Genomic DNA, 24,991 nt, shown 5'->3' on the forward strand with positions numbered 1-24,991 from the left:
GCATTGCTATGCTCTGCAGCTCAGAATGGCTTTTTTTGTCTTCCTTTTGTCAAGAGAGGTCTTCCAGGTCTCTTCCTCTGGTGATGAAATGCACATGGAAAGGATTTGTTTGTTTTCTACTTTACTGACTTTGAACATGACTTTTTTCTTCTTAGCTCTCCTAATCTTTCTAACTCAGCCTTCAGCTGGGATGAACAGAGAGGATGCTGATGCTTGTGGTGAGGCTCATGTTCCCACGTTCAGTTATGTCCAGCACATCCACGTTTGGAGCAAGCCCTTCTCCATTCAGCTGAATGGTTCAGTCCGTCCTTAGCTCTTGCCTACTCCCCAGCTGCACAAGCGGTTGTGTCCACCTCTCTGCACACTTGTGCTGAAACACAAGAGAATCTAAGCACAGAAATTCTTGTGAAGATGGCAGTATTACAGGTTTTGAGCTCAGTGAAAACTTTTCAGTGTTCTGTCTGCTAATGAGACCTTGCCTCACTTGCCCATGCTGTGGTTTGACCACTTTCACTATGCCATCAGAAGAAATGTTTTCTTGTACTCCTGGCTCAAGCATCTATTGAAGGTGGACATGGCCTTTATGCAAGCCTCTGGCTTTCTATGAACATAACCAAAAAGTGCCTGCCAGGCTTCATGCTGTGCTGGTTAGATCAATTAGAGCAACCTCTCCAAGCCATACCTCTTCCTTGGGCTGGATCCTAGCTGAGTCTTACATAATTGGCCACCTATCTCTCATCATGAAGGGGCTGGGCTGCTCAAAACCCTTTCAGAAAAGCCTTCCAGTGCTGATGACCACATATCCACAGCAAATGTTTATTTGGATCTTGTTTGTCTTGTAATGATGTGTATTGCATGCTTGCTGCAATATTTTATCAGCAGCCAGGAAGCCAAATTTCTCAAAGGGAGGTAGAACTACACTTCCAGTGCATGAGCAGACGTTCAGCCTGGTCTAGTCTGACTTCTGGTAACACTTAGTTTTTATATGAGACTTAAGTATGTTGTTAATGTTGTCATCCTCATCCCAGTGGAAGATAATCTCATCACAGAGCTGTCCTCTTCAAACTCTTTCTCACTGTTGAGAAATAGTTAGGTACTTGCATTTTTCTCCACTGCCAGACACTGAGAGATTTAAAAAACACACTACACTGTGTGTGTGTAAGCATCATAAAGATTGATTGACTGCATTTAATAACAGATCCAATTTGGAATCCCAAATTCAAACCTAATTGTATTGGAAATTGTAGCTCATCCTAAATATGAGGTGAATGCCTAATGGTGGTGAAGACCTGCATTCACAGAACCAACTGCTGCACCCCTTAAAGAAGTTAGCTCCTCTGAGCCCCATAGGACAATGGAAGATATGTCCATGTCCGTTCATGACAGCTCCTGGGTGCAAAACCTTCTACCATTAGTTTATCAAGCCAAAAGAGCAGTGTGTGGACCGGAATGAGACATGGGCATATGGCATGGAGATGAGAGTATTGTAACACCACTACAGGGTGAAAAAGCCAGAAACAAGATGTGTCAGAGTTCACCTGGCACAGCCCTCCGGCTGTACTTTGCCTGGTTTTGTTCAGCATGAATAACTTTTTCCCCAACACCCTCACCCCCTCTGTTCCCAATCTTCAGAATTCCCTGCCTTCATACTCTATGGGCACTGATTTCTCTTGTTTCAGTGGTCTCTAAACAAAGAGACATTAAGTGTTTCTCTCCCTTAGCTGAATGGAGCCTGGCTCCAGTCCCGAGCTGTAGTGGGGCCTGGAGGAACTGAGGCCCCATTACACAGCACCCCAAGTACTCTTACTCCAGGAACTTTGCACAGTGCATTCTCATTTTGAAACTTCTGCACAGTAAAATCGAAGCTCTTTTTCCTAATATTTAGCTTTCAAAAATTCGTGCTTGGATGAATGTTTTCTAAGCAAAAGTGGGCTATGAATGTAAAAAATACATCTGTATATCTAGAAATGGAAAGATGCCCTAGCTGATGAAGTGTAGGACATATGTTGAGGTACCCTATGTAGTTCTGGGGGGATGCCCATCACTGCAGCAGTATGCTTCCTTCAGAGGTAGATTCAGCTGTAGACTGGTGCATCCCTCATGCATAGCTGGTGTGCAGGAGGGCAGAGGGTGGCACAAGCTGTGTTTGTCATCTCTGGGAAGTTGTAGATGAAGACAGTCTGGGAGAAGGAAGGGAACCAGTTCTACTATGACTACTTGATAAAATCTAGGCATTCCCTGTGGGTAAATACTGTTAAACTCATAATCACTAATCACTTTCTCTCTTCCACAGGCAACTGAGAAACAGGCACAGAATATTGATGCCTGAATTTGTGTAAGACTCTTTCTCCCCCAGTTTATCACCTCTGTAATTGGCTGGGAAAAAAAAGCAGTGTCAGTGTTGGTCAGAAGGCATAATAGGCTTTACAGTATATAAAGGGCAGTCAGACCAGGTGTCTGTACAAATGGAGATCTGACAGATATGCCTGTATAAAAGTGTGAAAAGTGTTGCAATGCAACAATCTTCCATGTTTTTTTGGTGGAGAGGATTCTAAAATCCTCTGGAAACTAGAGCAAGTCTGTAGAATGCTGGTCATGCTAGAATCACCTGCTGGTCATCCAGCTCTGAAGCCAACCTTCAGAAGTCGGGTACCTCTGTGGAAATAGCATCAATTTCAAGCTCCAAGTAGCATGCCGACCCCAGCTGGAAGTTATTATGGGACAGGAAGATTGCTCCCTAGGCAAGATGTGTTGGACTGCTGAGGTGGAAGCAGCAATGTTCAGTAGCAAGGTTTTTGGGGATAGAGACCTTACTTACGGCTGCACCTTCTAAGATGGACTCTTCCCTCATCTGCACTGGGTCTAGCATTCCCACTCATGCTGAAGGGCTAGTTTGCCTGTTTGTAAAGTGGCTTGAAAACTGCTGTAAATTTTAGCTCAAACAGTTAAGGAAAACTCCAGTCACTGCCAGGAGTTAGCTCACAAGCAGGTCAATGAATGGCTCCTGCAGTCAGAGCAGGGGTGCCTGGGAGAGGGTGGAGATCTGGAAACTTCTTGACAGCTCTCCCAGAGTAAAAGTCATCTCCAGAGCCTCCTTTGTCTATGAGATGATAAGGGCAAAGAATTGACAAAGGAAAGGAAAGGAATTGAGAAAGGAAAGGGAAGAAAAAGAAAAGAAAAGAAAAGGAATTGAGAAAGAAAAGGAAAGGAATTGGGAAAAGAAAGGAAACTAGAATAGAGAAAAACAACATTTGGGTTGTCTGTGTTGTGGAAAATTTCAACATTTCATCACTTTTTTATTCCTGCTTAGGACAAAATGCTGATGTTCTAATGCTTGTTTTTCACAGACAATGAAAATTCTAGGGAAAAAAATATGATTTGAAAATGTTGGAATATCTTATTGTTTTTCCAAATGAAAAATATTGACTCTTAGTTTTGGCTTAATCAGAGCCAGTGCTTTCTTGTACTATAATTCTTTAGAAACTTTTTATTTTTATTTTTTTCATCTTTCTTTTTTCTTCCTTTTTTCTTTTTTCTTCATTTTCCTTTTTCATTTTTAATTCTTTCCCCCCTCTCTCTTTTCTCTCTCCTTTCCTGTCTTCCCTTTCCTCTCCCTTTTCTTTCTGCATTTTTTTAACCACTGGGCTATGTTCTGTGTTCCACAGTGACCTCAAGCACTGTGCTGAGAAGCTGGTTCAAAGCATCACCACACATTTCCCCTAGCCCTTAGATTTTCTTTTAAAGTCCCCTAGTCAAGTTTGAAGTGAGCCTAGTCCTAGCTATAAGATCTGAGAAGATCACATCTTTCAGCGATGTGATTCTAACCACGAAACAAGCATACTGATCTGTAAGTCACACTCAGCACTACTCTCTCTCATACATCACAGGTTAAGATTCTGTACTGTTCCTCTCAGTAGCACCTTAGTACTGCTACTACGCCAGAGGAACGTTATAAGATGCTGTGTTAGCAAGAGTATGGGGAAGGGGTTGCAATTTGATGTATGGATATATGTATGCCCCTCTCTTAGGAAAAGCAAGAGCAAAAATGCCATATCCAAAAGGCAGTTGGATTGTGCTTTTGTCATTCTAACCAAGAAAAAGTCTGACTTTCCTGTCTTGTTGTTTAATGCAACACTGACTGTAAGTACAAGAGATTGTTCTCTACCTCCCAGGAAAGTCACTTAACAGCTGTGCAAATAGGATGAAAGTTCCTAATGTACTACAATAGTGTTTTGCCTTCATTTTGCACACTGCAGGTAGAAGAGTGCCTGTGAAAAGAGTCCTATGCAAGAACCAACATCTCCCTGGCTACTTTACAGATTAGGAAGCACAGGAACTCTTGTGCAATCTGCACCAGGCACATTTGCACTCTGATCAGTGCTCAACAGCAACTACTGCCAGCCTGTTAGCCCAAGACACTGACAGCAGGACTGCAGACTTATGCCTTGAGTGCCTGGCACTGTAGTGGCTGGGGCAGAAATACATGGTGCATGTCTTTGCAGGAAGGAGGACTGGAGCAGGGAAGGAAGAGGAGGCTGTGAGAGGTTGTTGGCATTTTTCCCTCAGAGGGTTTGGTCTGGGCCCTGGGCAGTAGCTAGAGCACTTAACGGCCCAGGGGTCCTGTTGCAGGCTGCTAGAACAGTTGGACTCAAATTGGCCCAACCACTACCAGCCTTCTTCACCCTGCACACCGCATACTGCATTTGGAAATTGCTGTTTTGATGCTTGATTAACCAGTTGTGAGCCACAGGGGGTAATTATTCTGCTAATCACCAGGCTCAGCCATCTCACCAGCCACTCAGATTGCTCTCAATGGCAGCCCCTTCACCTCCATAATTCCAGACTGCCACTAAGTATGCACTAAGCATTGGGTGTGGCTGAGCAGAACTGGAGCAATGCAGTGTGAGCGGTGATGGCAAATGGCAGTGAGCTGTATGTGTTCTTCTTCACACTATGGGGATCTCTGCTATGGAGATATTTCAGCACTGGGCAGCTTCATTAATTCAGTGATTGCACACTGGTGTATAATGAGGGAGAGGAATGCACTAGTTGACAGTTTCATCGTACTGCCCAGAAGGTTTAAATAAATAAAATAAAAGTAAGGAATAAAGCCCTCTAGCACATGTGCAGTGCAGGGCCCCAGCTGAGCCTGCTGGCCGTGTTTGCCAGACCGCTGCTCAACTATGTTGCAGGTGTTCTCTGTCATGGCGACACATGTTTGAACCAGGCGCCCTGTGAAATCTGAAAAAGTGCATTTCCTCTGCTTTGTCAGCACGGCTCCCCTTTGCCTGCAAGGTTTTTCAAAAGCATGAGGGAAATGACTCACCAGCAGAATGTGGGAATTATCCTGTTTAGCCGCTCTGCTTTATCCTGTCAGAAACGCACAATGAAAAACTCTAGTCACAAGAGACCAAAAGGGCTACCACGTAACTGACAGACACCAACTGTTTGAGAGCACTCAGATCCTGTTATCGAGAGGAGCCTGACCCCTGTGCTGCACCTCCATTTATCATCATTTTAATCCAATTGGAAGTCTTTTGAAAGTCTTCATGTTCTTTCATCCCTCTTCCACTTTCTCTCACCCCAAATGTCCTCCTCTTTTCTCCTTTTTGTTTACTTTTAGAAGCCTTGCCCTCGCAAATATTTTTTTTCTTTCAAGTTGGAAAAGGATAAATTTTTAGAGATGATCCTAGACCAAAACCTATCATTTAAAGCAGTATAAAGAGAAGATTACTTCACCAAAATCAATGGAGTTAGTCCAAATTTAGCTGTCTGTCTGGGCAGACTTCAGCTGGCTAAGTGACTTTTTTTCCTTTTTAATCTTCAAAGTGATCCTGAAGGTGCCAGCCAGCGACTGAAAGAGTTTACTCATACAAGATAAGGCCCAATTTTTCCATCTCCTATTTGTCATAAAAGTAGTAAGTGTTACTGTGCCAGGTATTTTATACCCAAAGTGAGAGGTGGTTCTTACCACCTAAACCTTCCTTCATGAAGGTATTTAAATACAGCAGCACTTTTTAAGTGGCCAGGGAGATTACTTGCATAATTTCCTATATCTGTCTAAATGCCTTCTGAATCAGCATCCAAAAGAGTCAGGGAAAAATACTTACTGTCATTTCTAATTTTCATTTAGGAAGAAAATCAGCAGATGAAATTCCTCAGAAATCAAAAATAGAGGGAGTAAACTTAAGATCTTTTAAAAATCAATTACAGGATTACAACTTTACCTCAGATCTTCCATGGACTAGCAACCCAATGCAAAGGGCTGCAGAAACATCTTGATTTTCATGGTATCAAACACTAATCATGCTTTCTCCTTGTGCTTGATATTAATGGGACCCATCAGTGTTTGTTCAGTGTTACTGGAAACCTGATGACAATACAGTTATGCCTTCTGAAAACAAAACAAAGATTACATAGTTTACCATATCTTCTTGCCAGTATATTTTACGCACATTATCTGAATGATAACTGTGGTAGCCAATGAAAAAAAAAAGAAAGTAGTAGTTGGCGAAAGGTAAGATGAGGCTTAGGAAGAACTGAAGTCTAATTCTGGCTGCGCCATGCAACTGCATTACCCTGAAGGAGAGGTGACACTGAGTTGTCTGGCTAGCTCTGGGTTTTCATGAAGATTCCCAACCTCTCTTGCACCTCTTGGTGTCAGGGAGCGGGAGCTGCATGACGATCTGTGATGCCTCAACTATTTGCACTTGCTGGCTGCATCTTTTGTTCTGTGGGTACACAGTGAGTGTCAAAGCACAGGGCCCCTGTCTGCAAGTGAAGGTGCAGGAGATCTGCAGGGAATGCAGAGCTCCTAAGGCTCACCACACTCCTCTGTATGGAGGGGTCTTCTAGGATCTGCTGTGTCATGTTTGAAGCATAATTATTTTGAGGATTAATTAGGTAAAGGCATTAATTGTGGCAAATAAAAGCCCTGTCTTTTTATAATAATTGAAGAATTAATGTGTTCCATTGCTTAACCAAGCCATCCTTGAACCACTTGGATCTTGAGATTTTCAGGACTGCGTTTCCCTTCCCTTCCCTTCCCTTCCCTTCCCTTCCCTTCCCTTCCCTTCCCTTCCCTTCCCTTCCCTTCCCTTCCCTTCCCTTCCCTTCCCTTCCCTTCCCTTCCCTTCCCTTCCCTTCCCTTCCCTTCCCTTCCCTTCCCTTCCCTTCCCTTCCCTTCCCTTCTCGCACTTTTCACATGTTCTTTAATTACAGGGTAACACTGAGAAATCTCTAAGAACAATATTTGAACTTTTGCAAGTTAAATTCAGATTGACTTTAAAATCTTGGTGTAAGCCTGGGAAGGGTAGTTGCAGGGAAATCTTTAGGTCTGGAATGTGATTGTCATGAAGCAATTTCAGCAACATCTTGAAGTTTCAGTGGCATCTAGTTCTGGACTTTTAGTCACTTCTTATCAGCTCTGCAATTGTGACAGACACACAAAGTTATTCTGACTCTGTAAAGCTGGGTGGAAAACTTTACACCATTCTGTCAGTTCAGTGTTTGCGATGGGACCCACACAAAAGTAAGGTTGAAACACCAAAGCCCAACACCAAATAGAAAAAGATGTGAGGCAATTGTTAAATGGAAGCTGAAGAGAGGAAAGGAAGGTTCACAACCACTCCCAGTCGTGACAATGGGAAGACTGAACTTTCCCCTCTGGTTTCCCTTCTTATCTTTTCCTGGTTGCATCAAAACTAATCTAAGTTATTTTTTGGTGTTCAAGATGTTAAGAAGTAAAAAAATATAGGTCTGATGATCTACTGTGTATGAAATGATACTGCAGGTTTTCCAAAGCAGTCTGCAAAAGGAAGTAAATCTGCTAAGCTTGAGAATCCTTATGGTCCTTATGCCTGTGGTAGCTTGTGTTCAGAGCAGGACCTACTCCTCTCCTTCTTCTTAATTCTTTATTTCACAATTTACCCCATACAGCTACAGTAAGATTGCATCAGCAATCAATATGTAACACAAGTGAAAAAATTAGATTTAAAATCTGTAACAAGGATCATGTCCGCTCAGCCCATTTTTTCAGATTAAGAAAAAACACAGAGTGCATAAATAGATTTCACACTGTCTTAAAAGCATTGCAAACATAGTTACAGATCTGCATGGTAAAAATTTCTCTTTACAGAGACATGGCAATTGTCACTTACATTAAGATATTCTTAGGATGTAACAAAAAAAAGGGGGGGGGAAATGAAAGCTTGAATTATTTATTCTAGCAGAGTTTAAGTGATTCCTGTGCAAACTCTTCTGAATGGAGAAGACTGAGAATATATTGCCCTTTAAAACAATGTTAATAGAAATGAATCTTTTAGAAGCCCTAAAAACACAAGATTCATGAAAAGAGTCAAGTATCACGTGAAACTTAATATTGATCTTTCTGAGAAATAGTTGGGTAAAGCTGGAGTCTCGCTTAAGAGATCAGTTCATTGTTTGCATTCTCAGCCTTCCCTGACAGGAATACACTGTATTGCTTGATATTCCCATTAGCACTGCGCATCGCAGCAGCTGAGGGAGAGGATTACCTCCCGTTCCTTCCTTTGCATGACAAGCAGAATGTTCTTGCTAGTTCGTAGTCATTTTAGCACCTGTGCAAATCTACTTCATAACCTGAAAGCAGTTCAGCTTCTTGCACATTGCTGAGGCAGTTACTGGGGCTGTAGAGCTTTTCGTGCTTGCTTGGATGCTAAACAGAATTGAAGGAATTCAGACTCCCTGATCCCAAACTCATTTTGCAGTGCAGGTGGTTGTGAGGAGAACCACATAATAACTGCTTTACCCAGAAACCAAGCAAGTATCTTAGCCAAGAATAAGCCTGGAGCCCATGTTGCAACTGTAACAAACACTTCTACAGCTTCCCTTGCTGAGCACATTACGGTTAGAAGGCTTTCTGGGAGACAGAAGGGGATAATTATCAATAAATAACAATTCTCTTTTTTTTCCTATTCACAAACAGTTGTGAAGTTCTCACACTGATTCATTCTTTGAAATTATTTTCCAGTGAGTTCATGGAAAAGTAGTAAGGTTTCAGACTGTGTCAGTTTGAAATGTAAGAATTAACTGTGCCTTCACACTGTGAAGCATACAGCTGACTGATGTAAGTTACATTGAATAAATCAAGCTATGCAAGTAATAATGTGTTTAATAAAGTGCAAATGCTGAGGCACAGTACATTTTATTTGGGCAGTGTATGTTAGTTTTGTGAGCCACCTCATCAAAGCTGGGAAGTATAATCACATGTCTTTGGTGGCTAACAAGTTGTGATTTGAATTTTAGCTGGGATGTAAGAGTTTAGTAATGCCAATACATACTGAAAGCATGGCTTTATCTGCCAAATAGGTGCTTGTAATAACAGCTCAGGACAATTCTGGGACTTCCTGTGTACCTTTTTTATTTGTTTGCTTTGTTTCTAATCTAAAGCTTTGAGATCTTATGTACTGGTAATATTTTAAGGGAGAACATATTCCTAACCCATCTCTATCTTATCTGATTTTTTCATGAGGGAATTCATTCCAATTTATGTACACTGGTAGTCGTAAAAAGGTTTTATTTTTTATTTATTTTTTCCTCAGGACCATAACACAGAAGCATTGCAGAATGTATTTGCCAGTCTATTTAGTAAGGGCATACTAGGCCATCAGTGCCCAGAGAATTCATAACTTTCATAAAGTCTCTTAAGTAGCTCTCAGGGGAGTTATATAGGACTTGGTTTTGTTCCTTTTCAGCATGAACACAAAAGTACCTGCATGTTTATTGAAGTTATGAGTCACCTGGATATACTGTCGAGTTTATGGTAATAAAGTGTATTTTTCTGTTCAGAGTAACCATCTTAGCTGCTGACAAGTGGTTACAGTCTTTTGAGTTAAGCTGTTGTGGTCTTAATTTCCTCACTAGCTATCAGACAGGGGTTCAAGTTTAATCTTTGCCATGGTTGATATAGACCGAAGTAGACCATAACTGAGGTTGCCAGAGATGCTGTCAAGTGCACGGTATCAGTTTCAGTGAAATTGGCACCTGCTTATTCCAGATTTGCACATCACTCCAGAAATGAGACGGTGGAAATGAGACTAAGTTTCCAGTTGCAGAGCTGTGGTATGCTGCTGTTTTTGTCTGCTGGGAAGAACCTATGGGTAGGTCCCAATGAACTGAGCAAAACATGAACCAGACATCCCAGCTGCTTTGTAGTGGTCCTGATAATTCATGTTAGGGTGAGTGACTTACTTAAAGCGCAGCCATTGGCTGTAACATGCTGTTTCTACAAATTTTCCTACAGGCTGGGGTAGTAACAATACGATGCCCGGGACAGGGACTCAGTGCACAGGCTTCCAGGCACTTTCAGACCAACCAACTGCTCCTGTTCTGTTGTTGTCTGGATCACTGCTGCTGAATTACCAATGTTCCTCTTAAATCAGAAGTAGATGTGCTCAGACTGGGACACTGCAACAGTGTTGCTAGCCCATTTACCATTCTTTGGGCATGTCTATAAATTTGCACTGCCAGAAGCAATCCCCTTGGCTGGAAGACTTTGGCAAAAATCTCTTCTTATCACATCTTCCTGTAGGGGTTATTTCAGTCTCTAATATAATGCTGTTGTACACTCTCTTGAGTACTTCAAAGTTATCTCACAAGCTTCTGTACCCATACAGCACATGTTTGTCTAGCAGGTACCATACCCTGTGGTGGCCTGCATTACATAGCTGATTTCACTGTCACAGCTGCTAGGATCATGCCTGATGGGTATTAAAGAGCTATTCAGTGAAAGATCCCCCTTTTTAATTTACTACTGCTTGCTTCTTTTTGAGTGGACTGTACTTTGTCCACCCTTTTTATTTGTGTATCTGGGACAAGACAGAGTTTCCTTCTTAGAGGACCCTTTTAACACCAAGCCTACAGACTGGTAACTCTTTGGCCTAGAGCTAGCTTTCCTGCACCCCACATAGGAGCAGTCTCAGACCTAAACAACTGAAGAGTTGGCTCCTTACCACACTCTCTCCTACTGGTCTGTCTGAAGGAGCCACTGTTAGCCAGCTGAGATGATCTATCCTGTGGAATTTGCTTATTACAGTAAATTCTGAAAAGGAAGGAAGTGAGTTGAGGTAGAAATGCTGTGATAGTACACTGCATTTTACAGTGCTTTCCTTGTACGAGGGCTGCTCTGAAAGTAGTGTCTCCTATTTTATGTTGGCCCATGACATCAGAGGTAGATGGTGGTGTGGTAGTAGTAACCTTCCTACCAGTATTCTGTTAGATTTTGTTGCTGTGCAACAGATGACAGAGAGGTGCAGTTTGACAAAATGGCATCTGATATGGAATTGTGGAAAAAAAGGCGCCCACTGACATTTATCAATGCTTGCTGAATACTTATGAAGACCAAACAGTGGATGTGAGCACAGTGAGTGGGGGGGTGGTGCATTTCAGCAGTGATGACAGCAATGTGAGAGACAAGCCAAGTTCTGAATGGCCATACACAACTCTCACATCACAAAATGAAGACTGTCTTGATCAGCTCAATGTGAATCAGCAGATTACAACCAGGGAACTGTGTATGAAGCTGACTGTTGTCTTCAATGCATTAGAAAGAATGGGGAAAAGTTGGAATATCACAAAGTTTGTTCCAGGTGGGTCCTATGAATGCTCACACAGGAACAGAAAGAACACTGTATGCAAGACTGTCAGGATCTGTTGAACCAATACAGTGCTAAAGGTGGCAGTTTCCTGGATCACTTCATTACCAGTGACAAGACATGGTGACATCACTACAGGCCGGAGTCAAAATAGCAGTGCATGGAGAGGCAACATGTGAATTCCCTATTGAAGAAAAAGTTCAGGACACAACCCTCAGCAGGTGAAGTGATGTGCACTGTCTTTTGGGATGGGAAAGGATTGATCCTTCTGGACTTCCTGCAACCTGAACAAGCCATCAACTCTGACTGATGCATCACAATGCTAATGCAGACTGGAACTTCCAGGGTTAGGCCAGACAAGAAAGCAATCTTTCTCTTTCAACATGATGTCACGCCCCATATCAGTTTGAAGACCATGGAGCACATTGCCTGTCTTGGCTGGACTGTCCTACATACCCACTGTATAGTCCAGATCTGATGCCATCTGACTTCTGTTTGGGCCAATGAAAGACAGACTGCATGCGCAACATTTTCCTAACAGCAACACTATCATAGCAAGTGTGACACAGTGCATCAGCTCCCCTGGTGCAGATTTTTAGGTGTTGGTTACCTTATTTGTGACGACTCAAAGTTCATTGTTCAACTTCTTTGCTATCCACAAAGAGTATTTTTCCTTCAGGCTTCACTCCATTGAACAAAAACCATTCCTATGCCCTTACAGCAAAATGAGACCTTGAATTTCAAAAAGGAGGTCTCTGAGGACTGCATTTTGGCACCAAGTAAGACAGGCTCACACTGCATGCCACCTGACTGACAAGATGCCAAACACACAGCTGCAGCCAAGGGTGGAAGCCCTGTTTCCCTTCTGGTCTACTTCTGGGAGGTGTTGGTGATGTCTTCTCTATCAAGAGAGTCATTGCCTTACTTCTTGGCTCCTGAGCTGCTGCTCACTGTGCCACAACCTCTTATGGCTGTTCTGCATTGCTCTGTGTACAGCAATGTCACGTTATAAGATGTGTACTTTGCATCTGCTGATGTCAGCATTAAAAAGGAGAAGGAAATCATCTTTTCACTTAAAGTGTTGTAAATCAGCCCAGTAAACCAGACTATACATTATGCTTTTGTTATTGAGAGTTAAATTACAAGGAAATGAATGGTGCATAATAATTCCCCATGTCACTGAATTCCCCACTTCTCAGCAAAATAGTCTCTCACACAAGCAGGTTTTACTGTATGTGTCCCACTGCTGTGAAAGAGGCGCTCTCTAGTGGCTTTGTGTCTGAAAAATTGCTGATACGTGGTGTCAGAATGGCTCAGAAGAGATTCGTCTACACACCAGGAAGGGTGATTAAGACAGGATACTGTGTTTCGATAAGTCATGTTAGTCCAGTCCAAAATCTGCTTTGGTGAAATAATATATTCCCAAGAAGACAAAGGGGTTATTTTGTATTTGCTGAAGGCATTATTAGTTAAACTGTGAGCTTTGTTTATCATATTTGCAGCCCTACTGCAAGGACAAAATGATAACCAATAATTTTATTTTGAAGAGTAATATTCATTTCCTCTCCCGCTTGCATTTGGTGATCAGCACTTCAAATGCTTTCTTCAAATGGGTTTGATGGCTGAAGGCTGCAGAGAGAATGTGTACTGATAGAGATTTAACAACCGAGTTTGAATTGATCACTACAACAAAGCTTGGAAACAGACAAAACCAGGAAACACAATCCACATTTACAAAATCACCTCTGACCATTTCTGCGTGCAGCATGTGTACAAGACTTTGTACAGGCAGGTATAACTGAACCTCTTTCTCATGCCAACTTTACATATATCTATAGCACTATTGCCAAAAGGAATCTTTAAAAAGAAAAAGAAAAAAAGGGGGGGGGGGGGGGGGGGGGGGGAGAGAGAGAAGAAAGGAGGGGGGAGCAGAAATCTGATCATCTGTGACTGTCCTGGGAGCATGGGAGCTAAGAAAGCTGTCACATAGAAAGGGCACACAGAAAAAGGGTTGCATTTGCAGCTTTACCTCCCCTGCCCACACTATTGGACCCCGGCAAAGCCAGGCTCTGTGCAGCTCAGGGAGGGGTCTGTCAGTAGGGAAAGCTGGACCAGAGGCAGAAAAGCATGTGTGTTGCATCTCTTCAGTCTCCAAAGCTTGAAGCTAGAAGGTGTTTGCACCTACAGGAAACCTTTTTCTGATATTAGTCCTGTGGGAGAGATTGACAAATGGAGAATCCAAGGAAAGATTTAGCTGGAAACAAAGACTGATACAGAAGTATGGGAGCTTTCAAAGGATGTTTTTTGTCCCTGAGAAATCCCTTGGGATCTGCTAGTTTTAGGTAGTAAGCATTACAGCCCACTTTGGCAGGAGAGTCATTTCAGGGTGAGTTGACATGTTTTGGGCAATATTATCCACTACAGGATGATGATGTGAAGGAGATGACTTAGTTCATGGTATCCTGAGGTATATTGCTAACGCAAGGTAGGACTGCAATACTTGCAGGCTGAGAAAAATTTACTAAGGATATGTAATTTGCAGGCTGAGTCAACAAGAGCACTACCCCTCTTCCTTTTGCTGGCTCTCTCTGGTTTATAGGGGGATGCTAAAAAATGATGCTGCTTTCGAATATGGTGGCTAAGTTGTAATTTGACTTCTGGATCTGTAAAATGAAGAAGCTGGCCTGAAAAGAGTGCACTGTTATTACACACTTAGAAAATTCAGTGCCTGTGCCATCCACATACAGGCATTTGATTCTAGCTGTATAATCAACAAGACATTATCTACAGAGGCTGCCAGTCAGGATCAAAAATCACCATCATCTCGGAAATACCTTGACTCACAAACACAAGTCTGTTGCAGTTCCCAGTCGCAAATGTTTCTCAGCTCCACTCTTGAATGCTCCTGTTGTCTTTGGTATACCACTAAACTGCATGTGAAACAACTCCTACTTTGCTCACTTTTGCAGCTTCATGGTAATAACAAGATATACTCTACAGCAGTTTGGATACAGTTTCATTTCTACAGTCCAGCTGTCCCTGCTGAGAGGCAGGAAGCCTTCAGGGGATATGCAAGGCTGCTCCAGAGGGCTACTTGTCTTCAGTTTTAATATAGTTCTTCCGTTAAGTCAACACATTTCACTCTGTGCTGTTTGTCTTTAGCAGCATACAGCCCTTAAGAGTACAGGAGTATGTAGTCCGGGACTTTGTTGTCTTAGCACCTATTGTTTACATTTTACAAAAATGTACATATTGATAACATGAGGAAATGAGAGATTAAAGGATGGTGATGTATGAAGAATTGATTGTGTGAGCTTCTAAGGAGAATGAGAGATGGCTCATCATTTGAAAGCCTTCTGTCCTCTAATAAACACCGTAAGACATAATTCTGTATTAAGAACTAATGTATGAGGGTCTCTTTTTAAGGTTAAGAAAAGAAAGAAAGAAAATGCTTTGTTTCTCAGAGGCACCATATGTACCACATGCTGCAGTTGCTATGGTAATTATTCACATTTTATTGAATAGCACTGCAAGGGGTTATACAGAAATGAATCTGACTGGCCAAAGTGCTTGTTAGAATGAATATGTCCAGTTATTTATAAAAGCTTCCATGAAGCACTTGAAGAAAATAAGTGTGTGGGGGAGAGGAAGGGAAGAAGAGGAGTGGGGAGAACTTTTTATAAAGCAGAGATCAACATGGTAGTATAGCATCTTTTCCCCTTGATAAGAGATGGTATTCCATAAGTTTTCTTCCACTATCTTGCATTTATTTAAGTTACTAAGTTAAGTGGTTAGCAGACAAAATGTTAGGTAATTTCTACGCAAAAAAATAGTAGGGGGGGGAGTCATGCTAGGGACCCCAGCAGTACTTAGAGAGTTAGCTTTGGTTTGACAGACTTGTACATGTTTATGGCTTTTTTGTCCCTGGTTGGATCAGACAAAGAAGCCTCTCTTCCTCGTGTATGCTTTAAGGCTGGCTTTTCAAGGGGAGGAATCATTTCCCAAGCAGACTGAAATGCTGAAAGAGAGAATCACCTGTGAGATAACAGCTTCCAAGGTTTCAGCCAAATCAAGCATGGCTTGAGGCTGCAGCCTAAACATGATTTATAACCCAACAACTCTACGTTGGTGTTTCTCTGAAACATAACTTACCAGTTAATGGAGTTATCAATGCAAGAAATACTCCTAAGCAATGTAAGTAAATTAACAGGAATTAATTTAGCTAATTAATTTGATTGCTGTAAGTTGATAAAAATTTTACCAAATGCGTAAATTATACCTGCATATTAAATTATATCTGCTTATTATCTGTAAGGAGGTGATTAGTGTGCCTCAGTGTCAGAAGCATAGATAAAGCTCAAAACCTTATTATACGACAACCTAGAGAAATGTGACACAAGTGAAATGATGTCTATGGACTATTTGCAGCTCAGGAGATGTTTGTGTAGATTGACATTTACAGTGACTGAATTTTGTGGACTTGGGAAGAACTTAATTGGGAAGGCCACTTACAGGTCTGTCAATGCTAAGAATCTCATCAACTTTGATAGCATAGTTTCAGGGAAATTGTCATCACCTAGAACTCTGCCCCGGTTTCCCAGACTTGTAAAGTGTCACTGGTGCCTTGGGAGTTCATGCCAAAGAAGTACTTCATAGGATCGGGGCTCTGAGGCAGAGTGCTGCAGAGTAGCTGAAAGTTTGTCAGAGTTTTAAACTGTTAAAGCATGGCTACAACTTTGCAAACCATGGTGTTTTTGGGGTCAGCTTCTGTTGCTGTTCTTGGATTGCACCTATTATAGTGGGACTGTTGTATGTGCGTGGGATTCTGTAGGGGATGAAGAGTGTACAAAGCAAACTCCTCAGTATGTACATGCTTGCTGTAAGAACATCTGCTAACTAAACGTGAAGGTAGCACTAGGCATGCAGAGCCTGTTGGCATCTTGCTCTGCTGAGAATTCAAAATAGTATTTCCAGTTTGGAGATCTGATTTGAAACAAACAAATGAACGAAACATAACAGAAATTCTGTGAGGACAAGGTACAAATTTCTGCATCATTTTAGGAGTAATATGTTGCAATATTGGATGAATGGGAGCAAGTAAATAACTAGCAACTTTGCAGAGCCATGACTCAAAATACGAAGGTAGTATATCAATAGCAGACGCCCAGACATACACACACACACACACACGCACGCATATATAAAAAATTATCAATAAAACATTGTCAACACTTTTTTTTACTGTATTTGGTACTTGAACTAAGTGTCCAGTTTGGGATACAGTAATTCAGTGTGTAAACTGCCAGGTTGGGAAGCAGAGGACTGATGGCAACAATGAGAAATTCAGAAAACATGGCTGGTGAAGGATGAAGGTAGTTCGGTCCACCAGAGGATACTTAAGGGACATATGATGAGGAGAAGGACTTGAAGGTCCTGGTGGACAACAGATTGGCCATGAGCCGGAAGAGTACCCTTGTCACCAAGAAAGCCAATGGTATCCTGGGGTGCATTAAAAAGAGCATGGTCAGCAGGTTGAGGGAGGTGATCTTCCTCATCTACTCTGTCCTGGTAAGGCCACGTTTAGACTACTTTGTCCAGTTCTGGGCTCTCCAGTTCAAAAAAGACAGGGATCTCCCAGGAGTCCAGCGGTGGGCTACAAAGATGATAAAGGGCCTGGAGCATCTCCTGCTTGAGGAAAGGCTGAGTAATCTGGGTCTGTTCAGCCTGGGGAAAAGAAGACTGAGAAGGTATCTGATAGATGTTTGTAAAAATCAAGAGAGGTGTGATGCAAATGGATGAGGCCAGGCTCTTCTCAGTGGTGTGTAGTGATAGGACAAGGAGTAATGGCCTAAAACTGGAATATAGGAAGTTCCACAGTAACATGTGTAAGAACTTCTTTACAGTAAGGGTGATAGAGCACTGGAACAGGCTGCCCAGGAAGGTTGTGAAGTCTCCTTCTATGGAGATATTCAAGACCCATCTGGACGCCTACCTGTGAGACCTCTTGTAAGGGTACCTGCTTTAGCAGGGGGGTTGAACTCGATGCCTTCTTGTGGCCCCTTTCCACCTCTGAGATTCTGTGATTCTATGATATATGTACAAACAAGGAAAGAGTTTGCTTCAATGAAAAAGGTATAATCTATTTTCCTTGACCATAACAGAGATGAAGAGAAGCAATGTGCTTCAGTGGAGCATGAGGTAAGAAAGTTATGATTAGGAGAGTCTTTTGCATTCTGAGGCTAATGGGAGTCAGGGTAAGGTAGGAGACTCCAGTCTCTGGGCTGCAGAACAAGTGGAGATTCTCCTCTGCTAGGTGAAGGAGGCAGACAAGGTCATTTTCAGAGATCCTTTTCAGCTCCATTTCCCATAATTATAAGTAAATCCTCCCAAATCCATAACAGTTATAGTGACTCTCAATCGTTTCAAATGTGCACCAGAACTGGGCTTTTGATTATGGTCTTTTTTATGGCCTGTGCTTGCTTGGAAGGGTCTCTGAAGGAAATAAAAAGAACCCCAGACTAAGTGAAGTGGAGCATGGGGAGAAGAAGAGAATTCCTTGAGAAACAGTGAATGACAAATGGAAAGAGTCCTGTTAGGTTGACTTAATGTGGAATGGATTGCAGGGATGTCTTCCCTTTCAGCAAGAAGGATTTTTTTTTCAGCTACACATATGGATGGCATTGAGTTCTACTACCCTGTAAGCATCTGAGCTGAGCTTTGGGAACATGCCTCTGCACAGGCTATGAGAGGGATAGCCAGGTATGAACGCATGTCTGGGAGGCCTTTGTTTTAGATGAGAAGGAGGAATGGCTGCAAGCAGATCTGGTGCAAAAGAACAGGCCCCCCAGGCTTGCTCTACACTCTGTAGTCTGCCCTGAGCAAGGACACACTTGGCTTCTGCAGGCAAAGTAATGCGGCAGCCTGGGAAGAAGCCTCTCTCCCTTCCAATTGCAGTGTTTCCTCATGAGCACAGGCCATGGTTTGCCCTAGCCTTAGCTCAGCCCACGTGGAGCAGCTGGCCTAGCCTGGGATTGGGCTCAGTTGTGTGGCAGTGTCCAGATACACACCCAGCTGAGGGGTGATGGAGGTGGAGGCCCACCACAAGGTCTCCCAGGGAGCAGATGGCATCTTATGTTACTCAGTAGGCTCTTCTGATAATAGGAAAAAATTGCTTTCACAAGTAGTGCTCAGGGGGGTCCCCACACCAAGAGCACTCCTGGCTCAAGTATTTGTGCTTGGCTGAGATTAGATTTCACAGTTGCTTCTCCCTCTTCAGAGCTTCCTCTTTGTGCTACAGAAGAGATGTGTTTTGTCTGAGCATGGGATTTGGTCTGCCACCTTTGGAGAGCCATCTTCCAAGCAGATGGAAGTGAGATTCAGCAAGCAACCCCTGCAGCCAAAGACAGAGATGCTTTTTAGCTAGCAAGCAGGGAGCTTCTTTTGCCTGCAAAGCTGTGTCCAGCTCCTCACCAACTCCCCCTAATTATGTCAGCTTGTCTTTCACCCAACTTCCACCCGCTCCTTTTCAATGCCCACATCTGTGACTACCAATTAACACAACAGCAAGCCAGCACAGCACTACCAGGCAGCCCCCTGTAGCCATAATGGCATTCAAGTACTGTTTTGACCTGAATGAAATCTCTTTGTTGGACAGTTAGAGCCTTATGGAGGCTATAATCACAACACTAGCCTTAGTTCTGCAGATATCATTTAGCAGTGATTTTCTGAGAACAAATGGCAGTCTGTATGCCCAAATATTCACTACTTAGGTCATTTAAAAATGTTTAAGAAATCATTACAGCTGAAATGTACAGTGTGTGATTATATTCACTGCTAACAGCAAAGCTTGTCACTTGCAATGGGAAGCAGGCAATACAAGAGCAGAATGTATTTTTAAGCAGCATTCGACATAAATAGCAATCTTCAAGGGGTTCACCATTAAAAACATCACCAGAGACAGACAGTTGAAATCTGAAGGAACTGGTAAAGCAATATTTTCAGAAGAGATAGTACTTCAGCACATAAAATATTTAGATAAGGCACTAAAGATGTTGTGCTCAGCTCCCCATAAACGCACAGGGCACCTGACAATGCATTACTGACAGCTTAGGAGTTCAGTGTTAGGAGGATAGAAGGGCAGAATCCGGAGGGCTGGAAAGCTTGAGCTGTGTAAAGAGATTTTGTAGCTATCACTCGGAAGCCTTGGGCTGGAGAGGAGTGAACACAGAAGACGTGTGACTTAATAGGAGAGGATACCTAGCCATTACTCTAGCAATAAGGAGTGTCTGGGAGGCATATTCAAGTTGCTGAGGGCAGAGATGTCAGAGAGAAGGATGCCTGAAGGGAGCTGAGAGTCTCAAGGAACTGATAAATGCAATGGGAACTGGGAATGAATCGACAACTTTTCACCCAGGGTTTTGTTGCCCTGAGAAGGCTAACTTGAAAGTGTAAAGTGACCTTAATTTGTTGCTGAATGTCTATCCCCCAAATATTGCCTGTAGTAAGCTTGCTCTTCTTCAAGCAGGGCAGAGGCTGGGCCTCCGATCTCACTAGGTACTTGCCACTTTGTTCCCTATCTACAAAAGCTCTCAAATGCCTTCTTTGAGTTAAGAAGGAGTAGCCTCCCCGAGTAGTAGCATAAAATAGCCAGTTAAGTACCTCAGTAAATGGGCACTAGAGCCCCGTATGAAAAGAATCGCTAATGCTGAATCACTTTTATCCTCTGTAGTAAAACCACAGGCTGGCAGGACTGAGCCAGGATCCATGTGCTGCTGCTTTTCAGAATGTGCCAGTGGTGTGGATGGGGGACTGCAACCTTGGGGGCTGCTGACTAGCGGCCTTCCTGCACACTAGATACACTTTAAAAATTAAGTCTCTGTCCTAATTTTCCAAGTCTATATGAAATAATGGTTTTCTCAGGAAAGACTTCACGAGATTTTTATGGAACTGGTTTCATTTGAAAGCTAGTGATCTGGAGACATGCAATATATTTTTGAATAAGTTAATGGGAGATCAGCTGACCTCTACAATCAGAATGGGAAGGAGATTAAAAAGACCTTTTGTGCTTTTAAAAGGAAATGAAAATGTTTCAAGCTACTTGAATATGTAAACAGTACAAGTGCAAATCAGTAACTATTCTTTGAAAGAGTGTATGGAAAAACTGTGTCTTAAATTCTGCTTAAAGACAGGAACCTTAGGGATAGGATCAAAAAGAAAGGTCTGTATCCTAGCTTTTCAAAGTTTTGTTTGTTTGTTTGTTTCTTAACACCTGGAAAATTAAAGTAAGAACAAGTCAGGTCAATGTCATATGCACATTTTCTGAGTGTAAGTTCAAATCTCTCAGCCAGGTCACTAGTGAAATGAAAGATGAGCCTGCATAGATCAGTGCTGGATCCCGCTTCAAGTATACCTCCAGCTGGAGGAGGAACCACTAACAGCATGCATTCTTTGTGTGTGATTTTAGCCAGTCTGGCACTCATCTTACAACAATCTCTTCAGTGCTGCATTTCTGTAGTCACTTGGAACAGCATCAGAGGACCTCACAGTATGTGCTTCCTGTGGGTCCGGCCAAAAAGGGACTTTTTGCTACATTATTCTTAATGGGTATTGACAGAACAAGTTGCCACAAAGGTTGGGGCAAAGGATAGAGATGAGAAATCAGGAGCATCAGCATGAGACCTTGACTGAATAGGAAACGTTCAGAAACACTCTGCTAACAGCTGTGCATAAAGCCTGTGTGTAGCCTCAGTTGAATTACAAGGGCAAGATCCCAGTCATAGATACCACTTGGTCCATGGGCAGGAAGGGGGCAACATTCAGGGAGACTGAACAAGAAGTGAGGCTGTCTTGGGATGCAGCAAGATGCAAACTTTAATTGCAGAAAGAGTTGAAATGACAATATGTTCTGATGCTTAGAGAGTAAAGGAAGCTCCAAATGAACGTAGGAAGAATAAATAGCAAACAATTTCAAATAGAAAGGAAAAAAAAAAAAGGAACAAGCATTGTATTAAAAATGGTAAATCTTTCCAAATATTTTGTTTCTTCTTTTTTCATTTCTCTTCTACTATTGTTAAAACTAGTTTATTGAAGAATTCCACCCAATCTCACACTTTGAAGCCAACTGAAATATCTTCCCTTTGGAAAAATTAATTTCTATCAAAATTTACTTCCTTCATCTTCAGCTCTCAGCCGCAAATGGAGACTCCCATGAGCTTAAAGATACATGGGAAGTGGAGCTGGAAAACAGCAGGGGGGGTGAGATGGAAGATAACATACTGGGACGGATAACAAAAGCATTGAAAAGGATTTTGTGGCATGAATGTTTAAGAGGGGAAGCATGAGGTCACATGGAATGAGTATATATGAGAGGGTCTGATCAGCAGAAAAGATAATACCTTTCTCTCTGTGAAGAAAGCTACAGGAATTCAGAGTAAGGGAGAAGGTAAGGGTATGGAGAGCATTTGTAGATGCAGGTCCTTTCCTCCCATCTCTTTTTCTAAAATCCTTTCTTGTGCTCCCATACTCCAGGAATTAGTGAGGCTCCATTCCATTCCCTCTTCAGGAATAGTTCATTTTGCTTCTTGCAGTATAGCATGTTCCAAATGTAATCATTTCCTGCTGTCTCTGCGCATTTACCTATGCCTCCCAGCAGGGCCCCATGTTTGGTGAAGACAGACTCCCCCACTTTCCTCCTTCCCCAAACAGTGTAGGTCCCCATAAAATTTTTTTCTCTATAGATTTTTAAACTTCCTTGCAGGGTAGGTTTCTTCTTTTGGGCCTCAAGGTTTCACAATAATACATTCAGCTTTGCTTTCAGAACAGTTTACACTGGCTCTGCTCTTTTCTCTTCTTTTTGGATTTTCTTTTATTCAAACAACTCCTGCAATATGTATCATTTCAATTACCCTGGAGGTTTACACAGTGCTTACAATGAACTGAGCTGTGCTTCCAACTTCTGCCCATTATATTCTGACAAAGAAGCTCAGAGGCAAGGCTGTGTGACTGGTGAACAGTGTGTGAGGCAAGGTTCAAAGAGAAGGAGCTCATAAAATAGTTACTCATAACTCTTCCACAGCATAGATCTGTCTTGTAATATTGAAATTCAAGATGCAATCAGGGGCTGGGAGACTTGGTTTTAGAGGAGGTTTTGCTGAAGGTAATAGGGGAAATGTAAATTGGCTGTTTGTTTGTTTATGCTCCTGGACAGTAAGACCATAGGCAATTGTTATTTCAAGCATTCACTGAATACACTGAAATTTTCTTTTTATGGAAGGCTTGTTTAAGCAAAGATTATCCAAACATGCAAAAACTTCGTGGGAACTTCTACATCTGTAGGTCTTCTAATCTGTTTCAGTGCTCGCCAGCTCCTCAACCCTTGTCACTTCCCCATCAAAGTCCATTATTTAAAACCAAGCCAATAACATGAGTTCGCTATGGAGAAATTGGTACTGTTCGCTATAACTGGCAGTGGCACTATAATTGTTTTAGTGTCCCTAAAACAAACATACTGCAAACTCCTGCCTTTTGACATGAGAATTCTTCAGATGGGTACCTTTGAATGTAATTTAGCAGTGTCCTACTCCTTGCCCTCATCAGTGTGTGCAATCTGGTAACATCTTGCAGGCACACCTGTCTGGGAGAGAGGATCATGTTATAAATGCCAAACAAAAGGATCTCCCTTTCTTTTCCCTCCTTTTTCTGTTCTTACTAAGCTAATTACTTCATTTTTAAAGAGTGAAAAGCTCTTTTTTTTCCTTCATCCCTTGCATGCTTCCCATCTTTCTTGCTTCATCTTTGAATGCTGTGTTCTTTGACTGTGAAATGACAGGGCAAAAAAACTTACATTCACTTTCCAGTTGGAATTTTAAGGCATGTATTTTTTTTTCAAACCCAGCTTTCAGCTGTTAGTGGAGGGTCAAGCCTTTGCAGACAAAAGCTTTCAAACTTCAGAAGTCGTAATTCAGCAAGATTGGCTGAGGTGCCGATGGAAGAGAGATCTGACAATGTCTTCCAATGGCTAAAGATGACAGTGCAGATAAGAACTCACACTGTTAATGAATGCAGCCTTTCACCTTATGACATCTGACTTGGTCAGAACTAATTTTTTTTCACCCTGAATGATCATTCCCCAAATATCAAGGACTTTGGCAGTGGGTTCTGCTTTCTGTTTACAGCTGAGCTATCAAAAGGAAAGTAAGATATGCAGACCCTAACATGGCTATTTTTACCTTGAAAGAATAACGCCGATTTTTTTAATGTCTGAACCCTTTTTCTTTTCCCACGTACTACTACCTAACTTACTGATAACTCCACCAGGGGTGCGAGAGAGCACCAGATTGTTAAAAAACAAACAAACAAAAAAAACCTCTGCCTCTTCAAAATGATATTTTGGGAAATAACAGCAGGAGCAGCACCAGTCAGCTCAGCAGTAGCAGGCATACCAGTGCTGTTCTGTAAAAGCACTGCCTTACTACTAATACATGCTTACATTCCATCTCTTGCACAGCTTGAATGGACAGGGGAGAATTAATACTTTTTATTTCAGTAATAAGCCTTGAAATAGTGAACAAACTCAGTGAGCGGCTTTTCTTTAACTTCAGAATGAGTTTTTATTATTATTGGTGATATTTTGTGAGGACTCAAAGCTCAGCTGAATTCAGGATCAATTTGGAGTTCTGAGCAAAAGAATAGGATTTCATGGCTCATATAATTCCTTAGGACAGAATATCCCCAATATCCTGGCCTTTGGTGAATTTATTTTCCAATTCAGGTCTACATTTGGCTGACTGTGTTTAGGAGCAGACTGCCCACAGCATTTTAGGCCATCACAGTTCTGCTGTAGATGTCTGTCTATAATACTGACACACGTTTAGACTGTATTGCATGTGCACAAACGTTATTTGACATTGCTTTTTCCACCAATTACTTATCAACCTTTTACCCATTGTAAACCCAATGCTGCAATCAACCCCCATCATTTTTTTTTTTAATTATCTTTTCTTGGACGGGTGGAATTGAATGTGCAAAAGCCTACAAATACTGGGAGCTGAAATGACAATCCTTTGGCTCTAAAACCTTAACTAGCAGTAGCATCTTCTGATGTAGGCGGTCTTAATGAGTAAACACCTACTCAGCAATGCTAGGAAAATGTATTTCCTTAGTTCTGTTATACAGACAAACATTTATTCCTCATTGTTCTTTCTTGGCATGCTGTTCATAATGTTGATCTCTTCTTGCTGAATTAGCCCTACCCTAGACAGCATTTCCCCCTTTCACTATACATGCTTCATCAATACAACTGGATATCTCTGTAACTATGGTACCCTTTGCTGCTGCCTCTCTGCCCTTTCTTCCTCAGA

This window comes from Gallus gallus, chromosome 7 (genome assembly GCF_016699485.2).
Source record: "Gallus gallus isolate bGalGal1 chromosome 7, bGalGal1.mat.broiler.GRCg7b, whole genome shotgun sequence".
Taxonomy (NCBI): Eukaryota; Metazoa; Chordata; class Aves; order Galliformes; family Phasianidae; genus Gallus; species Gallus gallus.